Here is a 26,242-nt window from a genome sequence, read left to right on the forward strand (position 1 = left end):
ATCAGGCCCTAGGCTGAAGGCAGCGCTAAACCGCTGAGCCACCAGGGCTGCCCAGCTTAATTCTTTTAAATGTCTAATATTCCATAGTTTAGATGTTTCACAATTTATTTGACCGTCTTCCAATTAAGTGAACAGTGTTGCACTGAACATCTTTGTACATATATTTTTGGCATATGTGAGAATATTCCTCTAGGAGGGTATCGTAAGAGATCTTGCCAGATCAAAAGTAGGCATACTTAATATTTTGTTGGATACTACCAAATTCTCTCCAAAAGGCAATGACAACCTTCCCACCTGGAATATCCATAACACCTATCCTCCCATACCCTTGCTAATACAGTCTTTTAAATTTTACCAATACGTTGGATGAAAGATAATATCTAATGATTGTGTTATTTTCAGTTCCTTGATTTATTAAGAAGCATCTTTTCATCTTTGTTGGCCATTTTTGTTTCTTCTGTGATGAGCCTTTTTAGCTACTTCTTTATCTACTGAGAGATATGTCTTTTTCTCAGTAATTTGAAAGGGTGTTTTATACACTTAAAACTATTTGACTTTACTTACTTTTCCATTGAGATGAAAAGTGCAAAGCTAAGTACTATGTATATTATGGAGAAGGTAAGAGACCTATGAAGTTAAATCACTAGTTACCCGTCACTCGGTCAGTTAACATTGGGACTTGATTAGAAACCAGGCTTCTCCTAGTCCAGTCTGATTTTATTTGAGCACAAAGGGTTGGCTCAGCAGGCCAAGGAGGGTGGGTTATCTCAGTGGGGCAGTTGGATGGCTGGAAGCAGCAAGAGAGGGAGAGGGCATTGGGTTGCAGAAGGGAGATAGGACGGAATGCAAGCTTCTCTAAATACCTGTGCCTCTTTCAGCCCAACCTGCAGGAGCTACCTAATCCTGGGAGAAAGGGAAGGTAACTGAAGGATTCAGGGCTGGTGATCCTGGCTCTTCTTTAGGGAGTGGGTCCAAAGGCAAAGCAGTGCTCGCGAGAGGGACAGCCTCTGCAGGGTGCTGTCTGCCCTCCCTGTGAGGCCACAAGTGCTTCAGCTGCCTCTGTACTGTGAAGACCAGAGAATGTTACTTTTCTTTTTTTTTTCAAGATTTTATTTATTTATTTATTCATGAGACACACAGAGAGAGGCAGAGATACAGGTGGGGGGAGAAGCAGGCTCCTTGCAGGGAGCCTGATGTGGGACTTGATCCCAGGATCCCAGGAATCATACCGTGAGCCAAAGGCAGATGCTCAACCACTGAGCTGCTCAGGTGCCCCGAGAATGTTTCTGTTCTTAATAATCACAAGAGAAACAACACAAAGATTCTCTTCTTATTTGAGTTGTCTACAGTACCTCATTTGAATAATCGTAACTTTTTTCTGATTGAATAATTACCATTGCCTTTTTCTGTGTAAAAGAGTGAACTATGATATAAAGTTTTTCTGAAATGGCCCTGTTTTAAGCTTTGTTTTCCTTCTTATCCTGATGTGGCTTGTTATGTATGTTCAATAGGGCTAAATCTTAGGATGGAAATTCTAGATTTTTTTTTTTTTCAAGGCTGGAAGCAGCTTTAGGGGCCATCTGGTTTAATTCACATCTCAAAGAGGTAGGGAAGCCAAGATTTTGGGAAATGTGGTGGTTTGATTAAAAGATAACTCAGTCAGGGTGCCTGGGTGGCTCAGTTGGTTAAGTGCTTGACTCTTGGTTTCGGCTCAGGTCATGATCTCAGGTCCTGGGATCGAGCGCCTCGTTGGCTCCGCACTGAGCAGTGAGTCGGCTTGAGATTTTTCTCTCTCTTCTCTTCTTGCCCCACCCCTCACTCATGCTCTTTCTGTCTCTCTCTCAAATAAAAATAAATAAATCTTAAAAAAATATGATTACCCAATCTTCTGGATTAAGGATGGCATTCATTGAGAACTTTCCTATTTTATTAGGACTTCTGGTTGCACCATTTAACATCTTTCTGAGATTTGCCTAGTTCCCCCCCCCCCCGACCCTAGATTTATTACCTAGAAAATGAGGCTGATTGTATTTATCTCATCAAATTGTTGTCCTACGTATTTAAGAAAGAGCACTTTTCATAGTTGAATCTTAACACATCTGCATGTTTTTGAAAGCCCCTCCTTTCTCAGCTTCCATCATGCATATAACATGTGCTTAGCCAGTACTTACTGAATTAACGAAAGGTTATGGTTACTGTTTTATATTTCTATGCTTCAGTCACACACACACACACACACACACAAACACACACACAAATACACACACATCCTCAGTCTCGCGTTCACAGATGTATAACCACTTCAAGGTTATATAGTGTGTCTCCTGATTTCAGATTTGAGGATATTTGAAGTATTCAGAGTAAAAAAATTCTCCCGTGACTTCCAAGAATTTAGAGAAGGGAATACCACAACTTCCTTGCATGTTCAATTTTGATTTTTGATAACTGATCCTGTTGGAAAATGTCTTTTCACAGGCTGCTGTTGGTTCCTGTTTTCTCTTCTTCTGTAGTGAGTGCTCTGTTACACCCAGGTAGTTTGCCTGGAGTGAGAGGTCAGGCAGTCTGTTGTCATGCAGAGTGCCCTCAGAGCAAGGCCAGCAGAAGTCTGCAGGGTTACAGAACACAGGGTGGCTCAGGTCATGCTAACCCATGGGGCTGGTGCAACCCAGGGTGAAGCTGTATTTTGGTTGGTCTGTCTGGTTATGGTCCCAGGACCAGGCCGGGCACATTTGAAGTCAAGTATCTGTTTATTGGGAACACCACCCATAGGGAGTGCTCAGGAATGATGGATTATATTACCAAGGAGAAAGCTAAGAGAATTGCTATTCCTACAAGTTTCTCTACTGAATAAGATCTTTTGTGCTGTTACAAAGAGTGATTCACAACTCCTTAGTCCGGTCCTGGCTGAGGTTGAGATGTGGATACCAGGGGTGGGAACTGCCTTCTACCTAGAAGTATTTGGTTTTAAATCAAGAGAGAGCTTTTCCAGAGGATGGGCTATGCTGAAGGGGGTGGGGAGTAATGATCCTCAGTGTTAGCTCCTTTGCTTGGTAAGATCGTGGGGGCAGGCATTTGCAGTGGGTATTGCACGTTCTTGGTGTCAGAGCCGTCATCTGAAGGGATATAACTGACTTTGGGTTCAAGGTTAGAGGAAAGCTTGATATCCTTTAAATCATCTTTTCTCTAATTTTCAGACTTTTCCTAAAGTTTTCTCCTGGTGCATTTTACTCAGTCTTCCTCTGCTCTCAGATTTATTTTTCCTGCTTTTAATTATCTTTTTTTGCTTCTATGTCAGTGGGTGATTTCTGATGTTCGAAGGTGGCATTTTTTTGAACTGTTCCTTTATTATTAGTTTTCTTGAGCTTTCGTTTTGACATGATACTGGACTCATAGCATAGTTGCAAGAGTCTTGCAAGAAATCCTGTATATATTTCACCAGGATTCTCCAAATGACATTTTAATACATTTGTTTCATCTCTTTCTTTTTCTTTTCTCCCTGAGCCCCTGAGATAAGTGTAGATACAATGTCTCTTTGTATCTAAATACTTAACTGTGTGTTTCCTAAAAACAAAGGAATTCTCTTACGTAAATACCATCCCATTTTCAAAATTGGGAAGTCAACATTAATACCATAGTATTATCTAATCTGCAGACCTGATTCCAATTTTCCCAGCTTAAACAATAATGTCATCTTTAGTGAAAGAAAATCCCAGATAATGCACTTTATTGAACTGTTGGGGCCCTTTGGTCTTCTTTAATTTGGAATACTACTTCTCCCCCCACCCTTTCTTTGAAGGGGGAAGGAAGTGACATTTTTGAGCACTTTTCTTCTTTCTTTTTTTTTGTGTAATGCCCTTTTTACATTTCATATCTCCTCTTAATTAGATTCATTTATGCATTTTTGGCAGAACCGAAATTAACATTAGTTTTAAATGAATATTAACATTACTTTAATTAATTTTAATTTAATTAATATTCATTTTAATTAATATTCATTTACCAAAGTAAAAAAAAAACAGACTTGTTTTTATTTTATGCTTTTATTTTACTTAAAATACTTGTTATTCTCTCTCTATATATATATACATGAATCTCATAAGTCATGTATAAAATAAAGACCAACAGGTTTTGGATGTTTGCTTTAAATAATGGCACATAAATTCAAGTTGGATGGCCTAACTTCCCATTAATTCATTTAGTTTATGAGTGAATCACATTTCCTTCAACATTTAAATTTGCATTTGTGAATTAATATATCTGATCTTCTTTTTAATCACTTCAGATGCCTACTAACACAAATCTAAAGTTCTTAGCAAAAAATACCTTTACTACTTAAATGATTCTTATAAATTTTAGTTAAACTTCTAAATACAGAGAATTTCTCATTCTCCTTAACATTCTAATATCATTTGAAAGCACCCATATTTTCACCTTTTAGTCAATGACAAGTCTAAAATCAATTACAATCTGGCACATTCTCAAAGATGTCAGATTCTTAAGCATTCCATTCAGTTTAATACCTAATGTACAAAGATTATTCTGTACTTAACACAAGACTGTTAATACTTTGGCTTTCATTAACTTTAGCATCTCTGTATTTTATTCCAAATCTTATCAAGACACATGCTCACTGTGGGAAAAAGAAGTATGAGGTAGGTTGAGGTTGCCATGCTAACTGTTGAGGTGACCGGGCCACCCTACAGTTGTTTATCTGGCAGAGATTTGGGGTACAAAGGCATATGTCCAGGTTCTTTATGAGCTGCCAGTAAGTCCATTTTATAATCACTATGACAACAGGAGTCTAAGCCCTTTATAGTTGCTATGACAACAGAGAGCAGTCCACACCCTTCAGATGTGATGGATTTCAACCTTGATCTCCTGGGTTGGTATCCTTATGTCCTTCTTTCCTGTGATTTAGGTAGACATACGTCTGCATCCTCATCCACGTTGCAACTATTTCCTCCACTGCTTGATTACATTCTGTATTTCTTTAGCTCTTGGCAACATTAAATAGTCATTTTATTCCATCTGATTGTATTTTGCATTTCTATTCAAATCTTTGGCCACAAGTCTAAAGCTTTACGTTAATGAAAATGTCTTTCTCTAATTTCTCCATGTTACTTTGAATTATAGCCTTGAGAGCTTGGCTTAGATTCCCAGAAAGAGTTCCACTAATGCTATGTAACTTGATGATGAGAATTCCTATGCAAGCTCTGCTCTTAAGATCTGAGAGCTTTGTGTATGTATTGTAACTAGAGATGACAAAGTGTATTCTCCTTTGAATTTTGTGCTTGGATTGCTTTTGAACAGACTTAAAGGTTTAATTGCAGTCAAATATATAGACTCAAGTAGGAATAAATCCTGTATAAGAATATCATAGGGCAGCCCGGGTGACTCAGCGGTTTAGCGCCGCCTTCAGCCCCCGGCGTGATCCTGGAGTCCTGGGATCGAGTCCCACATCGGGCTCCCTGTGTGGAGCTTGCTTCTCCCTCCGCTTATGTCTCTGCCTGTCTCTCATGAATAAATAAGTAAAATCTTAAAAAAAAAATCATAAAGTCATGGATAGTGGCTACTATTTATTATGATGTGCTGTTTATTTTTGGTAATTTAATTTCATTTTGCTTACTTACAGTGTTTGGGGTAATTGTAGTTACTGTTTTCTTGGGAAATATTCTCTCCCATTATTACCTTTTCTGATTCTCTAACTTGTCATCCTTGTGTTTTTGTCATCACCTGTTGCCTCTCGTCTGCCTCATCTCCTCCTCTGACATTCTGTTGAACCCTGAGCCCTCTTTTGATTTTTCTATAATCTATGCATTGTTTATATTCACTTTTTTTTTTGTAAACCTTGTAATCATGGTAGAAGCATAGTTGATGGCCCATTTACTTTAAAGATTTCTTCTCTTTGTCTCCTCGAGGAGCCCTTCAATTTTACCTTGGGGGCCACCACATGTTTAGCTTGTTAGGAGCCCAAAGGCCATCAATTCACTCTACCTTCGAGGGTCATTTCATGGATATGTCCTTCTCTTCTTGGTCTTTGGAATTTCTAAGCAGAAAACAGATACATATTATAGGAGTTTAGTGTGAGTTGGGACACTGCCGTCAGTTGTCCCAGTGATGCAAGACTGTCTCACCTTCTACTGTTTGAAGAAGCCAGTTTGATGCTCCTTCCAACCTTGACTTTATGGTATTGTCATGATTACCCTGTAGGAAGGGGGCCTGGCAAACAGGAGGTGACCACTGACCATTAGAAATCCCAGTACCCATTGTATTGTTCCCACCATGCTCAGCTCCTCTCCACATACTCAGTTGTGCTTTTGCTTAGGTGGTTCTACCTCTAGGAAGTGACCAATGAGGCAGTAGCCTCTGGGACCATGATGTTGAATGGATTTTAGGGCTGAAAAGCCAGGAGGAAATTAGCAATAGTCATGGTGCATTTAGACACTGAACAGGATCATTTGGTAAACTGTACTAGTTTTTTCCCCAGTTTTTTAGAGTTGTAAATGATCACCAAGCCTATATGAATAATTAAACATGAAGACGAAGCACACAAGGATAGTTTTGTGTAGTTGAAAGCAGCAAAGTTGTTTGGATGAATATTTACTATCTACCTGCTCTTATAGCGTGAGTAATAATTATTTGTTAAGTACTAGATGCCAGACACTTTGAGAAAATTGTTTCGTTGAATTCTAACAACCTTCTAGAATAAGTCTTATAATTATCTCCAGTTTTACAAGTAAGAAGCTAAATATGTTGGGAAAGAAGAGCAGGCCAGCTGCTGAGAGCTGATGGTGATAGGGTGGCCCACTGAGGACACAGGACTGTCAGTTCTGAAACCAGGACCATCCCAGGCAAACAGGGGTGTTTGGCTACCCTACTTGCACAGCAACCCTCATTGTGTATGCCACTCAGTAACTCTGCTTTGCATGCAGAAGAGTTGTGCCACAGTGTCTCAGGCCAGGTGAATAGCCCAACAGGTATGATCTGTATGTCAGAATTGTTCCTTTTCCTTAGTGGAGAAGCCCTTTGTGGTATAGTTTCCTTGGTTTTTCAGGCTCATTTCCTATAGCTGTAGGAGGCTGAATGCAGGTAGCCTCACCTGGCCTGAGAATTAACTTCTCAATGCATTATTTTGTCAAATATTGTTATGCAAAGGATCATTGCCAGGGTCCTTTTTTTTTTTTTTTCCCCTTCTCTCTCCTTCTCCACGCTGTAACTAGGGTGTGGGTTTACTGTGACTGGAAAAGTTTAGATCTTAAAACCACCCTTTGGGAGGATGGGAAAATATCAGAGAAAAGGGTTTCAGGAGGTGGGGGAGGATGGGCTGTCCTGTTGGCAGAGGCCCTGTGGCCTCACCTCACCCAGTGGTTCTCCTCTGAATTCAGTTTGGATGAGGGAGGTGTGTTTTCTTGAGTAAGGAATGTCCTGAGGGTGGAGCTCAGGCTGCTTTGCTCTCAGCTTGGGATCTGGGATGAAATGAGGCCTACAGACACAGCTCAGTTTGAACTCAAATGACTCACAAGGGGTGTCCATAGAGGAAATGAATGAGAGCACTGGAACCTGCACAAGGGTTGCCCTCCTTCGAGGGTAGACTGAGTTAATGCGCAAGCTGATGGATCCCATTTTTGGTTTTTAAAAAAGGTATAAAATATTGAAGTGTGTGTACATAGGTGACAAACAGAGTTAAAGGATTTTTTAAAAAAAGATTTTATTTATTTATTTGACAGAGAAAAGGAGGGAGAAAGCAAGCGTGAACACAAGCAGGGGGTTGGCAGGCAGAGGGAGAGGGAGAAGCAGGCTCCCTGCTCCCTGTCCCAATGCGGGGCTCAAACCCAGGACCCCAAGATCATGACCTGAGCCGAAGACAGATGCTCAACTGCCTGAGCTACCCAGGGATCCCGTAGTGAAAGGAATTCTTGAAACTGTTTTAAGCCAAAGTGACAGTGTAGAATCAGAGTAGCATGTCTTACAGATGATGAGGGAACAATGTTCTCCTGGATGAACACATCCTGATGTTCGTTATAACAGTGTCAGAACTCAGCAATCACCCAGGACTTAATTTTATCCCAGAAGGTTTCCTATTTAATTATATTTTGCAATATGAATATTAAAAGTGATTTTCAATTGCTAAACACACACTAATTGATGGGCTAGTGGAGAAGGGAGGAAGGAAAATGTTCCAGAAGCCTTTGACTTAGACGGGGAATCACCCTAGGATGGAAACTTGTCCAAACCTGGATAATTAGGGATTGATGGTGAAAAAAGACAGCCCTTAGAAGAGATACTTACAGTTGTTTATGACATGGGTTTACATGGATTGATTGGGGTCTCTTATTATTTCTGAGATGTGGAGGAAATTCCTGAAAGAATTGAGATTTAGGGAATTAACCCTGCCTTCTGACTCTAAAGTTACAACGTATTTTATTTATTTTTTATTTTAAAACCTTTATTTTTATTTTATTTATTTATTTATGAGAAACACACAGAGAGAGGCAGAGACATAGGCAGAGGGAGAAGCAGGCTTCCCAGAGGGATCTTGATGTGGGAACTCGATCCCAGGACCCTGGGATCACAACCTGAACCAAAGGCAGACGCTCAACCACTGAGCGTGACAATGTATTTTAATATTGTTGCTAAAATGACCTGGAAACAAAAACACTATGGGTAAAGAGTACTTTGCCCCTAAAAAATAGCTTTGATTCTAACAGAGTAGAGCATTACTTCAGTAAATTCAGCCTTTTTTTTTTTTTTTTTTTTTTGAGGGGGCAGGTATGGAAAATTTGGTGCCTGTTTTGAATTTGTTTTAGGTAAACTTGCAAATCTTTGGAAAACAAAAACTGTACACAGGGCAAAGGTGATCATCAACATTAGCTGGAGGCTCTGGGTTCAAGGACACCACCTGGAGAATCAGGGATTTTGTCATGGAAGCCCCACACCCATCCAAGCTCCACTTTGCTCTTGTCTTGAGACCTAGATTTCTTTAGAAACTGTGGCCCTACGATTAATATAATTGGATCTTTACTGATAATAACAGCTACATGTGTTGACACTCACAATGGGCTGTGCACACTATTCTGAGTATTTTGCCTGTATTAAGTCATAATTCTTACAACTCTGAACATGCTCTATTTTTTCCTGTCCTCATTGTAAGATGAGGAGGATCTGAGTACAGAGAAGAGAATAATTTGACTCAAAGTCCACAGTTTGTGAGTAGTAGTATCATGGGAGAATCTGGCTTCAGAATTTGTGCTGTTCACCACTGGCTTGTGTTTTACCTGCCCAGAACTTTCATTTTGTTAAAAACAGGAACTGCTTCTCTTCCTTCGGAGCTGTGACTTGTCCTGGGATAATGATGTGATGTGAAGGCTATAGCCTTTCAAGCAGACTGGAAGTGTCACAGATATAATGCTGCTGAAAGAATGAAGGACTCCTGCCTCATCTCATATAAAGATATTAACTTGAAACAGATCAGACTTAAATATAAGAGCTAAATTTATATGACTGTTAGAAGAAAACAGGCATGAATCTTTGTGACCTTGGATTAGGTGGGAGCTTGATCTGTGTCTCTAAAAGCATAAGCAACAGCAACAATACTGCAAAAATTGGATTTCATCAAAATTCGTACTTTAAGGGACATTCTCAAGAAAATGAAAAAATTCTCAGGATGTGAGAAAATATTTGTAAATCATATATCTGAAAAAAAAAACCAACACATATCCAGAGTATATAAATAATAGTTTCAATTCAATAATTAAAAGATAACCCAATTAAAAATGAAAAGATTGAGCAGACATTTCTCCAAAGCTGATATATAAAAGAGGCTTCATCTTTAAGGAAATACAAATTGAAGTGACAACGAGATACCACTGCACACTCACAGGAATATACATAGCCAAAAAGATGGACAATCACAAGTGTTGGTGAGGCTGTAGAGAAATTAGAACCCTCATACATTGTAGTGTAGTGTAAAATGGTGCAGCTGCTTTGGAAAACAGTCTAGCAGTTCCTCAAAAACTTAAAATAGAGTTATCGTATGATCTAACAATTCTCTGGTTGGTATATATCCAAGAGAATTAAAAACCTGCGTCGACACAAAAACTTGTACATGAATGTCCATAGCAGCATTATTCACAGTAGCCCAAAAGCGGAAGCAGTGCATCAAAAAAAAAAAAAAAAATGGAATCTGTCAAAAAGAGGGAACCCATTAAAAAGTGGAAATGTCCATCAACTGATGAATGAGCAAAATGTGGTATGTCTATACAATGGAACATTATTCACCCTGAAAAAGGAAGTACTGATACATAATGTGACAGTGATGAACCTTGAAAACATTATGCTTGATGAAAGAAACCAGACACCAAAGGTGATACGCTGTGTGATTCCATTTATATGAAATCTCCAGGACAGGCAAATCCATAAAGACGGATTAGTATTTACCATAGGCTCTATGGGTGGGGAATAGCGTGGGGGGAAGGGCAGAATGGAGAGTGAGTGCTCATGGCTACAGAATTTCTATTTGGGGTGATGAAGATATTCTGGAATTACAGACTGATGATGGTCTTACAAACCTAAATGTACTAAAAAGCACTGGCTTGGATACTTTTTATTAAAAAGACAAATTAAAAAAATAAATAAAAAGACAAATTTTATGGTATCAGAATTATCTCAATATATAAACAAAGATACATACTAAAAAGACATACAGGGCAGCCCCGGTGGCGCAGCGGTTTAGCCCCGCCTGCAGCCTGGGGCATGATCCTGGAGACCCAGTATCAAGTCCCGCGTGGGGCTCCCTGCATGGAGCCTGCTCCTCCCTCTGCCTGTGTCTCTGCCTCTCTCTCTCTCTCTCTCTCTCTCTGCATCTCTATGAATAAATACATAAAATCTTTAAAAAAATTTAAAAAACATACAAAAGAAAAAGGAAGCTGTACTTGCTCTTCTGGAAGAGCAGGACCATTCAAAAAATGCAAAAAAGGCAGGAAATGTTACCAACTTCATTTTGAGGACTGGAGGTAGGAGAAACTGGGATCTAGATCCTTGCCAAATGAGCCTCCTTCTCCCCCCTCTTTTTCTCCTCCTCACCCCCTCTCTCAAATTTAGCAGTTAGAAGAAATGACTCGTTCAGGGGGAAGAAAAAGAAGATGGCACTTCTCTTTCAATCTGGAGGTCAGTGTTCCACGTCATGACCTGTCGAACACTCCAGAAGTTCCAAATGTATTACAAAACAACATTTCGCAATGTTGACTCTTTCCACACTGCCTTTATTGATTTTGTGTTGGGACGTGCTTTTTTCTGGCTGGGTGCTTTTGTTGTTGTTGTTTGGTTTTGTTACTTCTGCTTATGTATTTATTTTGACATAGAGAATCCTCATAGTGGGAAAGTACAGCCTACCGAAACCTGACTGGAGATTATACACTGTCATTGTTTCTAGTTAATATGCTTGAGGCTCATCTGATGGTGGGCTCTTGGTTACCATATTCCTTAATCCCAGAAAGTCCTTCTTTCGTGCTGTTCATTAATGGTGGGAGGTCAAGTGGGACTTTGAGGATCAGCTCCTTCTTTTTTTAAGTGAGATATAGTTAACCTATGACATTGGTTTAGCTTCAGATGTATGACATAACGATTGCGTATCTGTAAATATTGCAAAAAAATGATCACCTCAGTAAACTTACTTCCATCATCACACACACTTTCACCTTTTTTTCTTGTGATGAGAACTTTGAAAATTTACTATCAGTAACTTTCAAATATATGATACAGTATATTTGATGTATATTACATGCTGTATGTGACATCCCCAGAACTTATCTGTCTTATGACCAGAAGTTTGTACCTTTTGACCTCCTTTACCTATTTCGCCCACTCCCCAGCCCCATCTTCAGCAACCACCAGTCTGTACTCTGTATCTGTGAGTTCAGGTTTTTCAAATTCCACCTGAAAGTAAGCCTCTCTCTCTCTGATTTATTTCACTTGATGTTATGTCCCCAAGGTCCATCCATGCCATTGCAAATGGAAGGATCTTTTTTAAATGTCTGAAATATTCCATTGTATGTGTGTGTATATATTCACATTTTCTTTATCCATTCATCCATTGATGGACGATTAGGTTATTTCTACGTCTTGGCTTTTGTAAATAATACTGCAACGAAGAGGACCATCTCTTCTTTTTTTCTGCCCTGTTATGCTTCCATACTTTTCTCGTACATTCTCACTTTTGTCACACTTAAAAAATTTTTTTTGAACAATCCTGGGCTAAATTGAGACTTGGAAAAGGTGTTGATGGTGTTCTTTTGTCTCCTCCGCACTTTTTTGCTGCCCTATTTCCATTCTGAACTTTCTTTTCCAGATACTCATTCCTTTTATGTTTCTAGTAATTAATTACCCTTATTTTATTCCCCTTCACTTTCATTGATTCTTAGCTGTCCCATGTTCCATCTCTTAGGACCTGGCTTCAAGATTAAATGTTATCTGATAAAGCAGCCTAGGTATATGTGACTCAGCGTATTATTTCTTCCAAATGGCAAATGTACTTAGGAATTTGAAGCACTGTCAGCGTCTCTTGGGATCTCATGGGATCTTTGGTGTAGGGAGATTCTCCCCCCTCATTTCACACCCAAAAGGTGAGCTAATTTAATGCACGAACCCCACAGTAACTGCGGAAATCTATGAGATTATTGAGTAATCTTGTTTACATGGTTTTTTTTGTTTTGTTTTGTTTTGTTTCCAGGTGGAGAAAATGTGGCTTATCTATGGTGTTCAAACATGCATTGTTTCTTATTAACCGAGGGAAGAGAGGACACAAATGAATGGTTGACACTGTTTTTGTTTCAGGAACTTAAAACAAAGTTTACTATTTGTATACCCTCTGAATTTCGTTATAATGCAGCCAGCATGTGCTGGGCATCATAAGAGCAGGTTCCAGTCCTGAGTCATTAACTTCCTTTTTTAGAAAAAAAATTTCATCCCAAAATATTTCAGTGTGCATCTCTAATTAACAAGTACCCTTACTTTATGTATAGCTACAACATAAATATTGCCCCAAATTTATAATTCCTTTATATCCTCTAACATATAATCCATACTAACATTTCACTCTTTAGCAAGGTTTTTTTTTTTTAAACAGTTGGTCAAATTAGGAATCAAACACATTGCATTCACTGACTTGGCTGTTTTTTCTAGTAACTATTCTTTACATTTACAATTGTCCCCTTCCACCTCTCACCTCTTTTTTATTCCCTTTATATACTGGACAAACCAGATCCTTTGCCCTAGAGAACATCCCACAATTTTGATTTGACTAATTGCTGTCATGTAGCATCATTTAACTTGTGCCCGTATCCCCATATTTCTTGTAAACTCATAGATCAAGGGGTCTAATTAAGTTCTAGTTTATTATTATTATTTTCTGTTAAGGATATCTTAGAAGTGGTGCTTTGTATTTCCTATTGCATCACATTAGGAGAGACATATGTTTCACCAACCCAGTTTTAGTCCTGTTAAGATTGATCAGAAGATTTATCTGTGTGCCAGACCAATCAAAAAATTACTTACCTAGGAGTTGCAAAATGAAGATTTCCTAATTCTGTTTTATTTCTGTACTATTAGTCAGGATTCTTTAATATGGATGATTTTCCACCATCAATTATTTGGTTACCCTGAAATGTAGTTTGACCAGAAAAAGCAGGGTACATTCTTCATCTTTGCTTTTTGCTTAGCAACTGTTGGAATAATGAATTGAGACTTTAGCAGCTTCTCCTGGTGGTCACCAGTAAACTGTTCTCTACTATTTTGGGGTGGTGGTGGTGGAAAGACATCTCATCAACTGTTTATCAACCCATGGACTTTGTAGTTTTGATGTATTTGAAGCAGTTGCTGTCATTCCTTTTGTTGCTCATATTGTCCCATCTTTGGCCAGCGGAGGTTCCCTCTAATTGGCTTGTATGTCTTCTTGACACCTACCCTATTAGTCTGAGCCATTAACTTCTGGGCAGGAGTTTCTACCTCTTTAAGTAATTGGATTAGTTGGTCTTTAAGATTCCTTTTAGTTCTAGCTTACTTTCCAGAGAAAAGAGGCGGTATTGTAATATTCTATGTTAAAATCTCTTATGCTGAAAATACAGTTTTCATTTTTTTCTCTTTAGAGTGCACACAGTGGGTGGATTAATGCCTTGGAAAATATGAAACGTTTTTGTTTCTCTCCCTTTGATCTTTTAGCTCCCATTTATGTGACACTGGCTCAGGACACTTCCAGACTCTAAGCTCACTTTCTAGCTAGACAACAAAACAAACAAACAATATCAACATTTCTATACTTAAGGCTATAATGAGGTGTCCCAAGGAAGGCCATGATTTTGAAGATAGATTGGTTTTGAAACATTACCAGCGTTTAGCTATTATTACTCCAAATATGGTATTTTTTCTTACCTTCTCTTTGGGGCATCAGGCAGGAAGAATGGAGAGCTGCTGTTCATCCCTTAGCCTTGGAAAAGGAGGGCTGAGGCCCCCCAGTGAGCTGTGCAGGGAAGTCCAGAAGGCTGCAAAGCTGGCCAAGGCTTGCCAGGTGGCTGCAGAGAGTCAGCCCCAGTCCCTACAAGCCAGGAGCTGGAGCGCATCCATCCAGGCAGCACCTGAACCAGATCCAGGCAACTGGGCCAAGTCCCCGAGACTGTCCCTGGGACCAGAAGGTATAACCAGAGGGAAGCATGGATTTAAATTCCAGAGCATACGACAAAAGCTTATCATATCTAAGAAGAAGGAGTGGAGAATGACTTTTTGTAAGTACTTGAAGGACACTGTCTTATATTGAACGGTATATAATAAAATTGAAGAAGGGCCTGAGTTTTGTTTCTGTCTGTGCCCTGTAGAGCACATGTGACTTCAAAGGCGACTCTGTAGGGTGCAGGGAGGAAAGCGCATGCTTTTATTTCTAACTTTGGCACAGATCCTCCAAACTATTTTTGATGGCCAGGAACAAAAAAACGTACATTCCCTCTAAATTCATTTGCATTTAGCAGATCCACCTCTGTTTTTCTACCCTGACAGTTTCCACTTCTTTAGCCTGTATGTTCGTCCTACTTTGGGCATTATCTTTCAGGAAAAAGGCAAGGGTGATAGGAGATCATTTCAAGTGAAGCCTCAAACAGCCCCATTCATTGATCGTCCCCCTTTCCTGCTGCTCCTTGCTTCCTGCCCTAAGTGCCTTCTGAATTTAAAAGTTGTTTGCAAGACTTTAAAACCACGAAACACCCCGTTAGTAGGAGTTGGATGTTAAAAGGAAACTCCTGGTTTCATTTTAATCTGATGGGACCCTTTGGTGATGAGCGGATACAGCTTCAGCCTGATGCATGTGCACAGTGGCTGTGTGTGTGGAAGCTTCTACAGACCTCAAGATTTCATTAATTATAGAAATTAGGGACCTCAAGGTTATTTGCAGTGACTCTGTCTCTATCTTACTAACACAAGACGGTTCCTTCTGTCATTAAAAAAGTATTTTAGTTCCAGTATAGTTAGCATACAGTGTTGTATTAGTTTCAGGTGTACATTATAGTGATTCAGCAGTTCCATTCAACACCCAGTGCTCAAGACAAGTGTCCTCCTTAATCCCCATCGCCTATTTCACCCCAATTCCTGCCCACCTCCCCTCTGGTGACCCAGTTCGTTCTCTATAGTGAAGAGTCTGTTTCTTGGTTTGTCTGTCTTTCTCTTCCATTGCTTATTTGTTTTGTTATTTGAATTCCACATATGAATGAAATTACATGGCATTTGTCTTTCTCTGACTGACTTATACTTTAGCTCTGTCCATGTCATTGCAAAGGGTGAGATTTCATTTTTTTAATGGCCAAATAATATTCCTTTGTATCTATACCACATTTTCTTTATTCCATTATCTATTGGATGCTTGGGCTGCTTCCACCATTTGGCTGTTGTAAATAATGTTGTAGTAAACATAGAGGTAGTTTTTGGTCAATAGCCTGTAGTGGAATTACTGGATCATAGGGTAGTTCTATTTTTAACTTTTTAAGGAACCTCCAGCCTGTTTTCCACAGTGGCTGCCAGCCTACTGGCTTGTTTCTGGGGCAAGTTTTCCTCGTGGCTTCTTTGCTGTCTTTCCCTGGCTTCTCTGCTACACTTGGACATCAGTGTAGATTGATTTAGGTAATGCTGTTTCTATTTCTCTTGGCCTATTTATTTCTGATTATTTTTGTTACTCTTTTCCAAACTCTGTATTCCCTATCCTGTTTGATACTTTGAATCCTGATATATATAGGTTGATGGTGGTTCTGCTTAACTTAAAGAGAGATCCTGATGAGCCCAAAGTGGTTGTTTTATTGCAAAAGGGACTTGTGACTTTGCAAGAAGAACCTTCCACTCTGTGGGAACTCAACACCACTACTAGGGAAAAAGGATCCTGGTCTGATGATTACAGGTCACCAAATTAAGAGCAAGATATTATGAACTTCAGTACTTTTGGTAGTATAATTGTTTTTATCCCTATATTGATAACTTGTAATTAGTTGGTCTTTTTCCTTGTAGGTGATGTTGCCTTAAGTTATAAAGGACAGTAATGATAATAGTTATGTCAGTATGCTACAAGATTTACCCCCATCCCATCCCTTTTCATCCTTCATCAAAATAGAACCTTTTCTAAAGATTTGGCTTATGAGTAGGATGAATTTATGTTGGCCTAGTGAGCAATTTTATGATCTAACAGCAGTTATCAAAGGGTCAAGTGTATAAGCTATTAAATGGAATTCTATAAATACCAAGAAGTATTTCAGTCATTTGCATGTATTTTCCATTTTCTGTATGCGCAAAATTGCATAAAATGGTGCTAAGGAACATGTGCATGTACACACACACACACACACACACACACACTGGGATTTCCCTCAAAGAGTTTATTGTTATATTCTAGTAAAGAGAAAGAGAAAAAAAAAGAATCTTTATAAAATGTTTATTGAATAACATAAAGAAACTTGAACCTAACTGTTAAATGGGTTAAGGCTGGCTAGCTATATATCATGTGAATTCAGAGAGAGGAGACTATAGGGTAGAAGAATTGGAGATACCACATGAAAAGGAAGAATAATTTGGATGATTTGGGTAGGGGGCGGTGAAGTGGGCAGGAGTAGAGCTTTGGGGACTGGTAAGATGAGAGAGAAAGACCAAGTGGTGAGGACTGATGGGCCACTGGGAAGGCCATGACGATTTGAACTGAGGATTTAGGTACACAAGAGATTTAGTGAGTTTTTTACTGATAGTTTCAGTGTATGAATGAAGCTGAGGATAGGGAAGTGTAAGAATGTGAAGTTTTATCTATGAATATGAAGTAGCAATTATACTCAAACTATATTCTTGTTAATTTCAGTAATTTAGACTGTTTGCCAAGTCAAAGAAAACTATAAAATCATAAGCACTTGTATTAGTGAATACAATGGAGTACTCTAAAATGATTCAAGGCACAAATTTGTCTTTGACTTTGCAGAAGAGGAGTATAATATTGTAAGATCTACAAGATCTTTTTAGCTTTGTAGCTTTGATCTTTTTAGCTTTTTAGCTTTTTTTAAAGCTAAATAAGACAAAGGTCTTATTTAGCTTTGTGTTTCCCAAAAGCTGTGTCTTAGTGCAGTTCCATTGCACATGGTGGATTTTTATAGTTTTCACTGAATAAACACATGAATTTAATATAAATACATTCTGTGGTTTTGACCTCAAAGAGGCATTGTAAATGACACTCTAGAGTATCCATTAGAAGTGGGCTTCATTGTCCAGGGAACTTGTTATGCACTGGTAAAGTCCCACTGCTAGGTTTTTCATGAATCTTTTTGGGTTTTTAGGAGAACCAGCCAAAATTATTTGATTGGAATATCTTCTATGACTATAGTAACATACAAGGTATGTGATACTGGATTTTTGATATTATAGAACTTATGTTACATTGGGAAGATAAGAGTATTCATTGGGGAAAAATCAGAATATCAAAAAAGGCAATATACAAGGCAGAAATACCAGAGGGGGCTGTTCGTGGATGTCTTCACTACTGCTGTCTTCTTAATTTGTCTTTTCCTTAGGAAATTGGTCTGTGTCATATTTTCAACTGCTGTCTCTACTGATGGTACATGTTGATATCTGTTCTGGATTTTCCCATTACCTCAAACTTCATATCACTAAACCCAATCAAGTTGTCCCTTTTCCTTCCTCTCTGTCATAGCACTTGTTTTAACCACTTAAGCTGAAAATCATTGTCTGTTTCTGTATATCCATATTTCTATGTGTTTATCAGTTGCAATGGCCACTCTATTCTGAATTGTGAGTAGATCAAGAGAATAGAAGGAAGATATTTTTTATTCAAGTGAGCCCAAATATGCAGAGCCAGTGGATAGGAGGGAAGAAAGTGATGTTCTTGAGACTCTGATGAAAGATATAGATAGTAGGGTTTTGACTTAATGGTACAGAGAAGGATCTGGTTCAGGGCAAGAGAAACACCTACATTCCTTGACTCGGAACGTATATTACCTGTTAACTTGCTTAACCTTGGTATATAAAATTTTGATAAATAGAATTTTGCCTACTGATAGGCTGTCACATGATATACATTGATTCTCAGCTCCATGATCACCAGGTTGTCTTGTGTGTGGCTCTCGATTAGTGTAACGAGCTGTCAGGTGCAGGTGCAGTGGGCTATCTCTCCCTGGCAGTATTTGAGCAGAGATGGCACTAGTATTTCTGCTACTGAAGACGTGAGTCTGACATTGGGTAGGAGATTGGACTATCTCTCTATAACTCCTTTTAAGATTAAGATTTTATTATTTTATAGTGATTTATAAGAGGATTATTTAGTCATTTATTTCTACTATTATGTAATATGCTGGCAAAAGGCATGCATTGATTTTGGTGTTCTCTGTGACACTTTGGAAGGCATAAGGTTAAACACAAATGACACCCAAGGGTGGTACATTGGCAGTGTTCGTGTATTACACTGTGATTGTTGAATTAAATTAAAATATTCTTTTGATTTTGTCCATGTGGAGTTCAGTGGTAGGGGCTGCATCTTGGAAGCACTGGGTGTAGCATTATCATGGCACTAAGGTGGTCCGTAGACAATTAGCCTGACCAAGTTTATAAAGTTGCATTGTTATGAAGGCTCAGGGTATCTCTCTGTAGGAGAGGTAGAAAGGGATAGAAATACCCTTTCCTTCTTTGAACTGAAGCCATGCAAGACAAGGGATAAAAGGGTGCTTGATCTACGATGTAAAAAAAGGTTTTGGAGTCAAGCATACTTTAGAAATGACCTCCTGGGTTTTTCAGCCATGTCTAATTTTCTCGGTCTGATACTTTAAGAGGTTCTCCCTTTACTTCAGAGAGGAAGCTTGAGGTTATTCTATGAAGCTTAAAAAGTGTGTTTCCTTTAGATCCTTTGCCAGTATTCTATCATCATCTTAAAACAAAGAACCTGGTAAACATCCACAGCTTACTCAATGGAAGAATTCCTTTGAACCAGATCGACCGTAGAGAGAAATCTTCACAGCAGCAAATGCAAAACTTGTATGTATCTAGCACTTGCTCCAGACTTCACTCTGATGTGTGCTTCTTCTGGAAAAATTAGCTCTCTCTAGTGAGCATTGTCATTCTTGTACTAACTTTGTCTGCTAGGTGGTCCTGGGTGTTTTCTGCTATCATGAAATACCTTTGAAGAGTGCTAATTAATCAGTATAGGAAGAATGATGGAAGAGGAAACCATAGTAATTAATAGTAATTAGTTGATTAAGGCAAGAATGATCTGTAGATGCTAAAATCAGTCAGTGAAAGATTGTTTGGAACAGAATATTCTCAAAGTGCCACACTTTGGGCTACTTAATTACAAAGGAAAACAGGAACCTTTACAGTGGAGAATACTGCAAACATGCCATTGAATATAAGCAATTTAACATCACCAAAAGGGGAACAAATTGACATCATGTGCTATTGATTGATTCCTGCCTTTCATTTAAGCAGTATTCCTTCCCCAAATGTTTCACCCAAATCTAATCATGAGGAAAGAACCAGACAAATAAAAAAATGAGGGCTTGTTTTCTTAAGAAATGCCAGTCATTGTAGACCAAGAGCTGGGGGAGCTGTTTTTTTGGTTAGAGACCAAAGAGACGTGACATCTAAATGCAGTATGTGATGTCGGGTTGCAGGAGACATTTGAAATGGACTATATATTAAGTAGTAACATTTATAAATGTTTCTGAGTGAAATAATTTTGCATATGTAAAGGATGTCTTTGTTCTTATGAAATTCATATTGAAGTACTTAGGAGTTAAGTGTCATGATGATGCTTGCTACTAACTTTCATTGAGTCATATAAAAATATTATGTGTGATACCATTTATGGTTTGCCTATACACACATACATTTATTATGCATATTTGTCTTATACATACATACATACATTTGTGTCATGTATAAAGCAAATATGGCAAAATGTTGAAAATTGGTATCTAGGTGGAGGGCATATTCATTGCACTGTTTTTGAAACCTTTCTGAGGTTTGAAATTCTCAACATAAAGCATTGGGAAGAAAAGAACTTTTGTTTTAAGGATGAGGTAGTGGAGAAAAATGTTGAGTTGTTAAACTCAACATTTATGAGAAAATAACATTTTATTACTGTTGAATAAAGCAGAGTTCGATGATATAGCCCAATGAAATTAAGTGTTCAGGGGCACCTGGGTGGCTAAGTCAGTTAAGCATCTGACTGTTGATTTTGGCTCAGGTAATGATTTCAGGGTCATGGGATCAAGCCTCTTGTCAGGCTCTATGCTCGGCATGGAGTCTGTTTGAGATTCTCTCTCTCTCTCTTTTTCTGCCCCTTCCCTTGTTTGCACGGATATGGTCTCTCTCTCTTTCTCTCTCAATGAAATCTTAAAAAAAAAGAGAAATTCACAAGCACATACTGTTAAGTGGGCTTGATTTAGATAGTCTTGAATTCAGAATTTTTAGAGCATTATTACTGCTCTATATGATTACTGTTGGACATCTTAATGTTTTTCTTTTGTTTCCACAATATTGACTTTCTCTTGTTGTGAATCCTTAGCTCACAGGATTGTTATAAGAATTAATGAGATAATGTATGTGAAATGCTTTGTAAACTGTGAAAATAAAGTCTCCAAGTTCCTTTATGTTTAGGGTGTAACGTGCTGAATTATAACACCCAGTGTTGTATTTTATCAGCGTACGAATATGCATTCATAGGAGGACAAACTGAATCAGTGGCTTTATTAAAACTAATTGTATAACATATGTAATTTAGAAAACTAAAGCTGCCTCTGTTTAGAGGAGATTAACACTGTTCTGCCTTTTGGAATATCAAGAACAGTGTCTAAATACATATAACAAATATTAGCTTTTTCAGTAATGAAACAAACTTCACTTATTCTTTATGCTCATTTAACCAGTTGCACTTATGAAAAAATCTTTCCCCAGGGGATGGAAAAAGAGCAAACAAGAGATTTAACATAAGTCAATAGAACATTAAGTAGAGAAAAGCTAAGAGTTGCTTGCTGTGTTGTTATCTTGTGATAATTTCAATTTAAGTTTTTAAGTATGCTTTTAGAATTTTATTGTTATACTAAATATCAAATTGAGTAAAGACATATAGAAGACTTGGAATGAATATGGAAAATGAACATTTTGCTCCTTCAGAGGGAGGTAAGCCAGAATAGCTATTAGATGGTGATGTTTTGACCCTTCCTGCAAGCTAACTGTGTAGAAAGAGTGATGACAAGGAAAGATTTGGGAGCAACAAATTAACCCTTTAGCTAGAAGAGACATTCCTGGCAGTTCTTCAACTTAACTGGATTCTTCAGCTAACGTAGATAGTTCAGTGTAGCCATGGAGGGCATAGCTGTCATTGGTAATAGCTGTGAGGTTGCCAGATTAGCCAGAGTGACGCAAGGTTGTGATCTTCATCATCTGATAAATATTTTAGACAACAACATCATTGAGTAATTACGATGCACTAGGAGAGACATTAGATGCTTTATGTATTTTCGGTTAAACTCACAACATCCCTATGAGTGAGGTATGTATATATATATGTATATATATGTATATAGCATTCTTACATTTTATTTTCTCTTCTTTTTTAAAAGAAGATTTGATTTATTTATTCATGAAAGACCCAGAGAGAGGTAGAGACATAGGCAGAAGGAGAAGCAGGCTCCCCATGGTGAGCCTGATGCAAGGCTCGATCCCAAGAACCTGGAATCATGACCTGAGCCAAGGGCAGATGCTCAACCACTGAGCCACACATGTGCCCCCATTCTTATTTTTTTAAAATAAGCAAGATGGACTGAGGTTGAATAACTTGTGTCAGGTCATGCAGAGAGTAGTGGCAAAGTTGCTACTTGAACCCATGTTGTCTGACTCCAGGGCCCATTTAACCACTCAGCTGACTCTCTAAAGGTGATATTGGAGAGAACAGATTAAGATGTGGAGATTTTTTAGAGGTAAGACATGTTTTTGGGGGATGATAGAGAAAAAGTTCTAGAATTACTTTCTCAACATGCAAAACTAAAAATAACCAGGGAAAATATATGAAACAACAGTTTTCATACATTAGACAAGTAGCACAAAACAGTAATCTTTCAGAGAGGGGAAACAAATGTGATTACTCCAGTCTACTGCCTGGAGTATATATATTATATTTTCAGACATGTAACAGATCCTAGCTGTCACTCTCATGTGAGGAGACAGTTTGAAGAGGCAACTGCCACTAGAATTCACAGAGTGACAAGGTCCTGGAGAGAATAACACAGAGAGACAGCTCCAGAGATCTGCATAGTTTTCAGTGAATGCATGTGAGAAGACGGCCTGAAGCCAGGAAAAAACATGGCAAAGAATCAGGTGGAATCCACCACCCAGAGTGAAAAGACCTCCTGACATATCAGAGTTCTCAGAAGACCATTGCCTCAGTTGTGTGGCAAAATTAGTCCTTAGACTAAAGACTGTTCTGGTCTTGCTTAACAAAGCTTAAAGGCAAGCCATGAAAGGATCAAGTTGTTTCCAGGTAACTTTATTGAATTCAACACAAAGCCCAAAAATATTTAAAGGAAGTAGAAAACTTCTTGCCCAAACAAAGTAAAATTCACATTGTCTGGCATCCAATCAGAAATTACTAGGCATTCAAAGATGCAGGAAAATATGACCCAGAATGAGGAGAAAAACAATCTACAGGAAAAGACCCAGAAATGACACAGATGTCCTATCCCCCACTTAAAAAGAAACAGGTGAATTGAGCGATCATATTTTCATTAAAAAAATCTTAAATTTGTATTTATAGGCATTCCTACAAAGATAACTCCAGACTAGTTGCTTTTACTGGTGAATTCTACAGAGTATTTAAAGGAGAAATATTAATTCTACACAAATTCTTCCAGAAAGTGGTAGAGATTATGAGGCCAGTAGTATCCCAATTCTGAAACTAGACTATAAAATTATAAAGAATGAAAATTACAGACCAATATCCTTTATAAACACAGACATAAAACTTCTTAACCAACTTTTAGCCTATCAAATCCTACAATATATAGGAAGGATAATACATCATGGCCAAGTAAGAGTTTAATCCCAGGAATACAGGTTCAGTGTAAAATTTAAATATCAATGTTAGTTGTATCAGTAGACAAAAAAAAAAAAAAAAAAGAAAAAGTATATGTGTATATAAGTTAGACGTAGAAAAAGTATTTGATAATGTCTCACATCCCTTACTGATGAAAACTCAGTGAACTAGGAATAGAAGGGAGTTTCTTAATCTTGATACAGGGCATCTTTGACAAACATAAAACTAATATATTAATAGTGAAAGATTGAAAACTTTTTCCTAAGATGAGGAACAAGTCAAGGGTATCTGCTTTCACAACTCTTATTCAACATAATATTGGAGGTTCTTGTCAATGCAGTAAGACAAGAAAAAGAAATAAGAAGCACATAGATTGGAAAAGAAGGATAAGTTGTCTTTATTTACAGACAATATGATTGTCTATATAGATAATCTTAAAGAATCTAAAAAACAGCTACTAGAACTGGTAAGTGAGTGTTACAGGATTGCAGGATATAAGATCAAAATACTTATTGATTATATTTCTATCTAAGAGCAGTGAGCAATTAGAACTAGAAATTGAAGAGCAGTGCCATTTATAATGACATCAAAAATTATGAAATGCTTTGAGATAAATTTGACAAAAATTGTGTGAGACCTCTACATTGAAAACTATAAATTTTTGCTGAGAAAAATTAATTAAGGTCTAAATGAATGCATAGATATACCATGCTTATGGATTGGGAGACTCGATATTATTATGTCACTTCTTCCCAAGTTGATCTATATATTCATTATTATCCCAATTGAAATCCCAGTAGCCTTTGTGTTTGTGCAGAATTTGACTGCTGATTTAAAAATGTAATCTTGAAAAAAAAAGAAGTAGAAAATTGGAACATGTATATTGCCTGATTTCAAGACTTATAAAGTTACAGTAATCAAGACTGTATGGTGGTTGGAGAGATGGAACATAGTGATTTTCCATAAAGATGCCAAGTTAACTCAATTTGGCAAGGAAAATTCCTTCAGCAAATGGTACTGGAACAATTGTATAGCTATATGCATGAAAAAAAGGTTTCAACTCTTACATCAAACCATACACAAGAATTAACCTGAAGTGGACCATAGACATAAATGTAAGACAATTAAATTTCTGGAAGAAAGTTAGTGATCATGAGTTAGGCATATATTTAAAAAATATGATACAGGGGCACCTGGGAGACTCAGTGATTGAACATCTGCCTTCGGCTCAGGTTGTGATCGTGGGGTCCCGGGATCAAGTCCCACATAGGCTCCCCACAGGGAGCCTGTCTCCCCCTCTGCCTATGTCTCTGCCTCTCTCTGTATGTCTCTCACGAATAAATAAATACAAATCTTTTAAAAAATGATACAAAAAGCAGAAACAATAAAAAAAGAAATGGATAAATTGTATTTCATGGAAATTTAAACCTTTTTTCCCCCTCAGAAGGTATAATAGGAAAGTGAAATAGGAAGCTAAAACTGGGAAGAAAATATTACAGAATATGTATCACACAAAGGACTTGTATCCAGAATATACAGAAGAGTCTTTTTTCTAGTTTATTATCATTATTATTGATGTACGGTTTACATTGTAAGAACTCTTAAGACTCAACATTAAGAAAGACAAAAACCTCATTAAACCATTACAAATATGCAGAAAAGTTGGAGAAGCATCTTTTTTTCATATGATTAGTCATTAAGTAGATGTAAAATAAAACCACGGATATACCACTGCATTCCTGTTATGATGCCTGCCATTAAAAAGACTGACCATATCAAGAGTTGAAAAAGCTATGGAGAAACAGGTACTCTCAAAGCTGCTGGTGGGTATATAAAATGGTACAAATTTTTATAAATGTACCCTAAAACACTGGATGCCATATTCTCCAAAGATTCTATTCTTATCCAAGAGAAATAAAACATATGTGTTCAACATGTGTGTATAAAGACTTATACATGAATATTCATAGCCCTGTGGATTTATTTCTGATAACCCCAAACTGGAAACTATGCAAATGTCTACCAGTGTGAATGGATAGAAGTGAATTTACCTATGATGGATAAATTTTGGTATACCCATATGATGTAATACTACTCAACAATAAAAAGTAACAAAATATCAATACACTCAACAACGTGGATGAATCTCAAAATAATTATACTGAGAGGAAACAGTAACATGGACACTCTGTGTAATTCCATTTCAGTACAATTCTAGAAGATGCAAACTAGTCAAAAGCAACAGAATGCATGTTGGTGGTTCCCTGGGTTTGGGTTAGTGGGGAAGGAGTGGGGATGGAATACAAAGAGATGAGGAAACCATTGATGATGGAAATCTTCGTTATCTTGATTGTGGTCATAGTTTCATGGGTATATGTAGGTCAAAACCCACTAATTGCACTTAAAACATGTGTCTTCTATTGTGTGCCAATTATGCTTCACTAAAGCTCTAAAAAGAATCCTAACTTCTGCCACTAGTGGGATGCTCAAGTAGCATATTAACAGTTGTGGTAGAAGCTTAGATATTTAGAACAGATGAGACCTTAGAGATGTTCTTCATCATCACACATTCTTCAATTAAGCCTAATCAAAATGTTACATCTCATGACTCTCCCATGAGAACATTAGTTCCAGTAAGAC

General features: G+C 37.9%; 1 protein-coding gene across 2 annotated transcripts in view; it reads left to right on the top strand.

Moving 5' to 3' along the window:
- The window catches only part of NEBL (nebulette), a 342,069-nt gene that overhangs the window by 25,944 nt on the left and 289,883 nt on the right, over positions 1 to 26,242 (top strand). The window lies entirely within an intron of this gene.

The sequence above is a fragment of the Canis lupus genome, chromosome 2 (assembly GCF_011100685.1).
Source record: "Canis lupus familiaris isolate Mischka breed German Shepherd chromosome 2, alternate assembly UU_Cfam_GSD_1.0, whole genome shotgun sequence".
NCBI classification, from domain to species: Eukaryota; Metazoa; Chordata; class Mammalia; order Carnivora; family Canidae; genus Canis; species Canis lupus.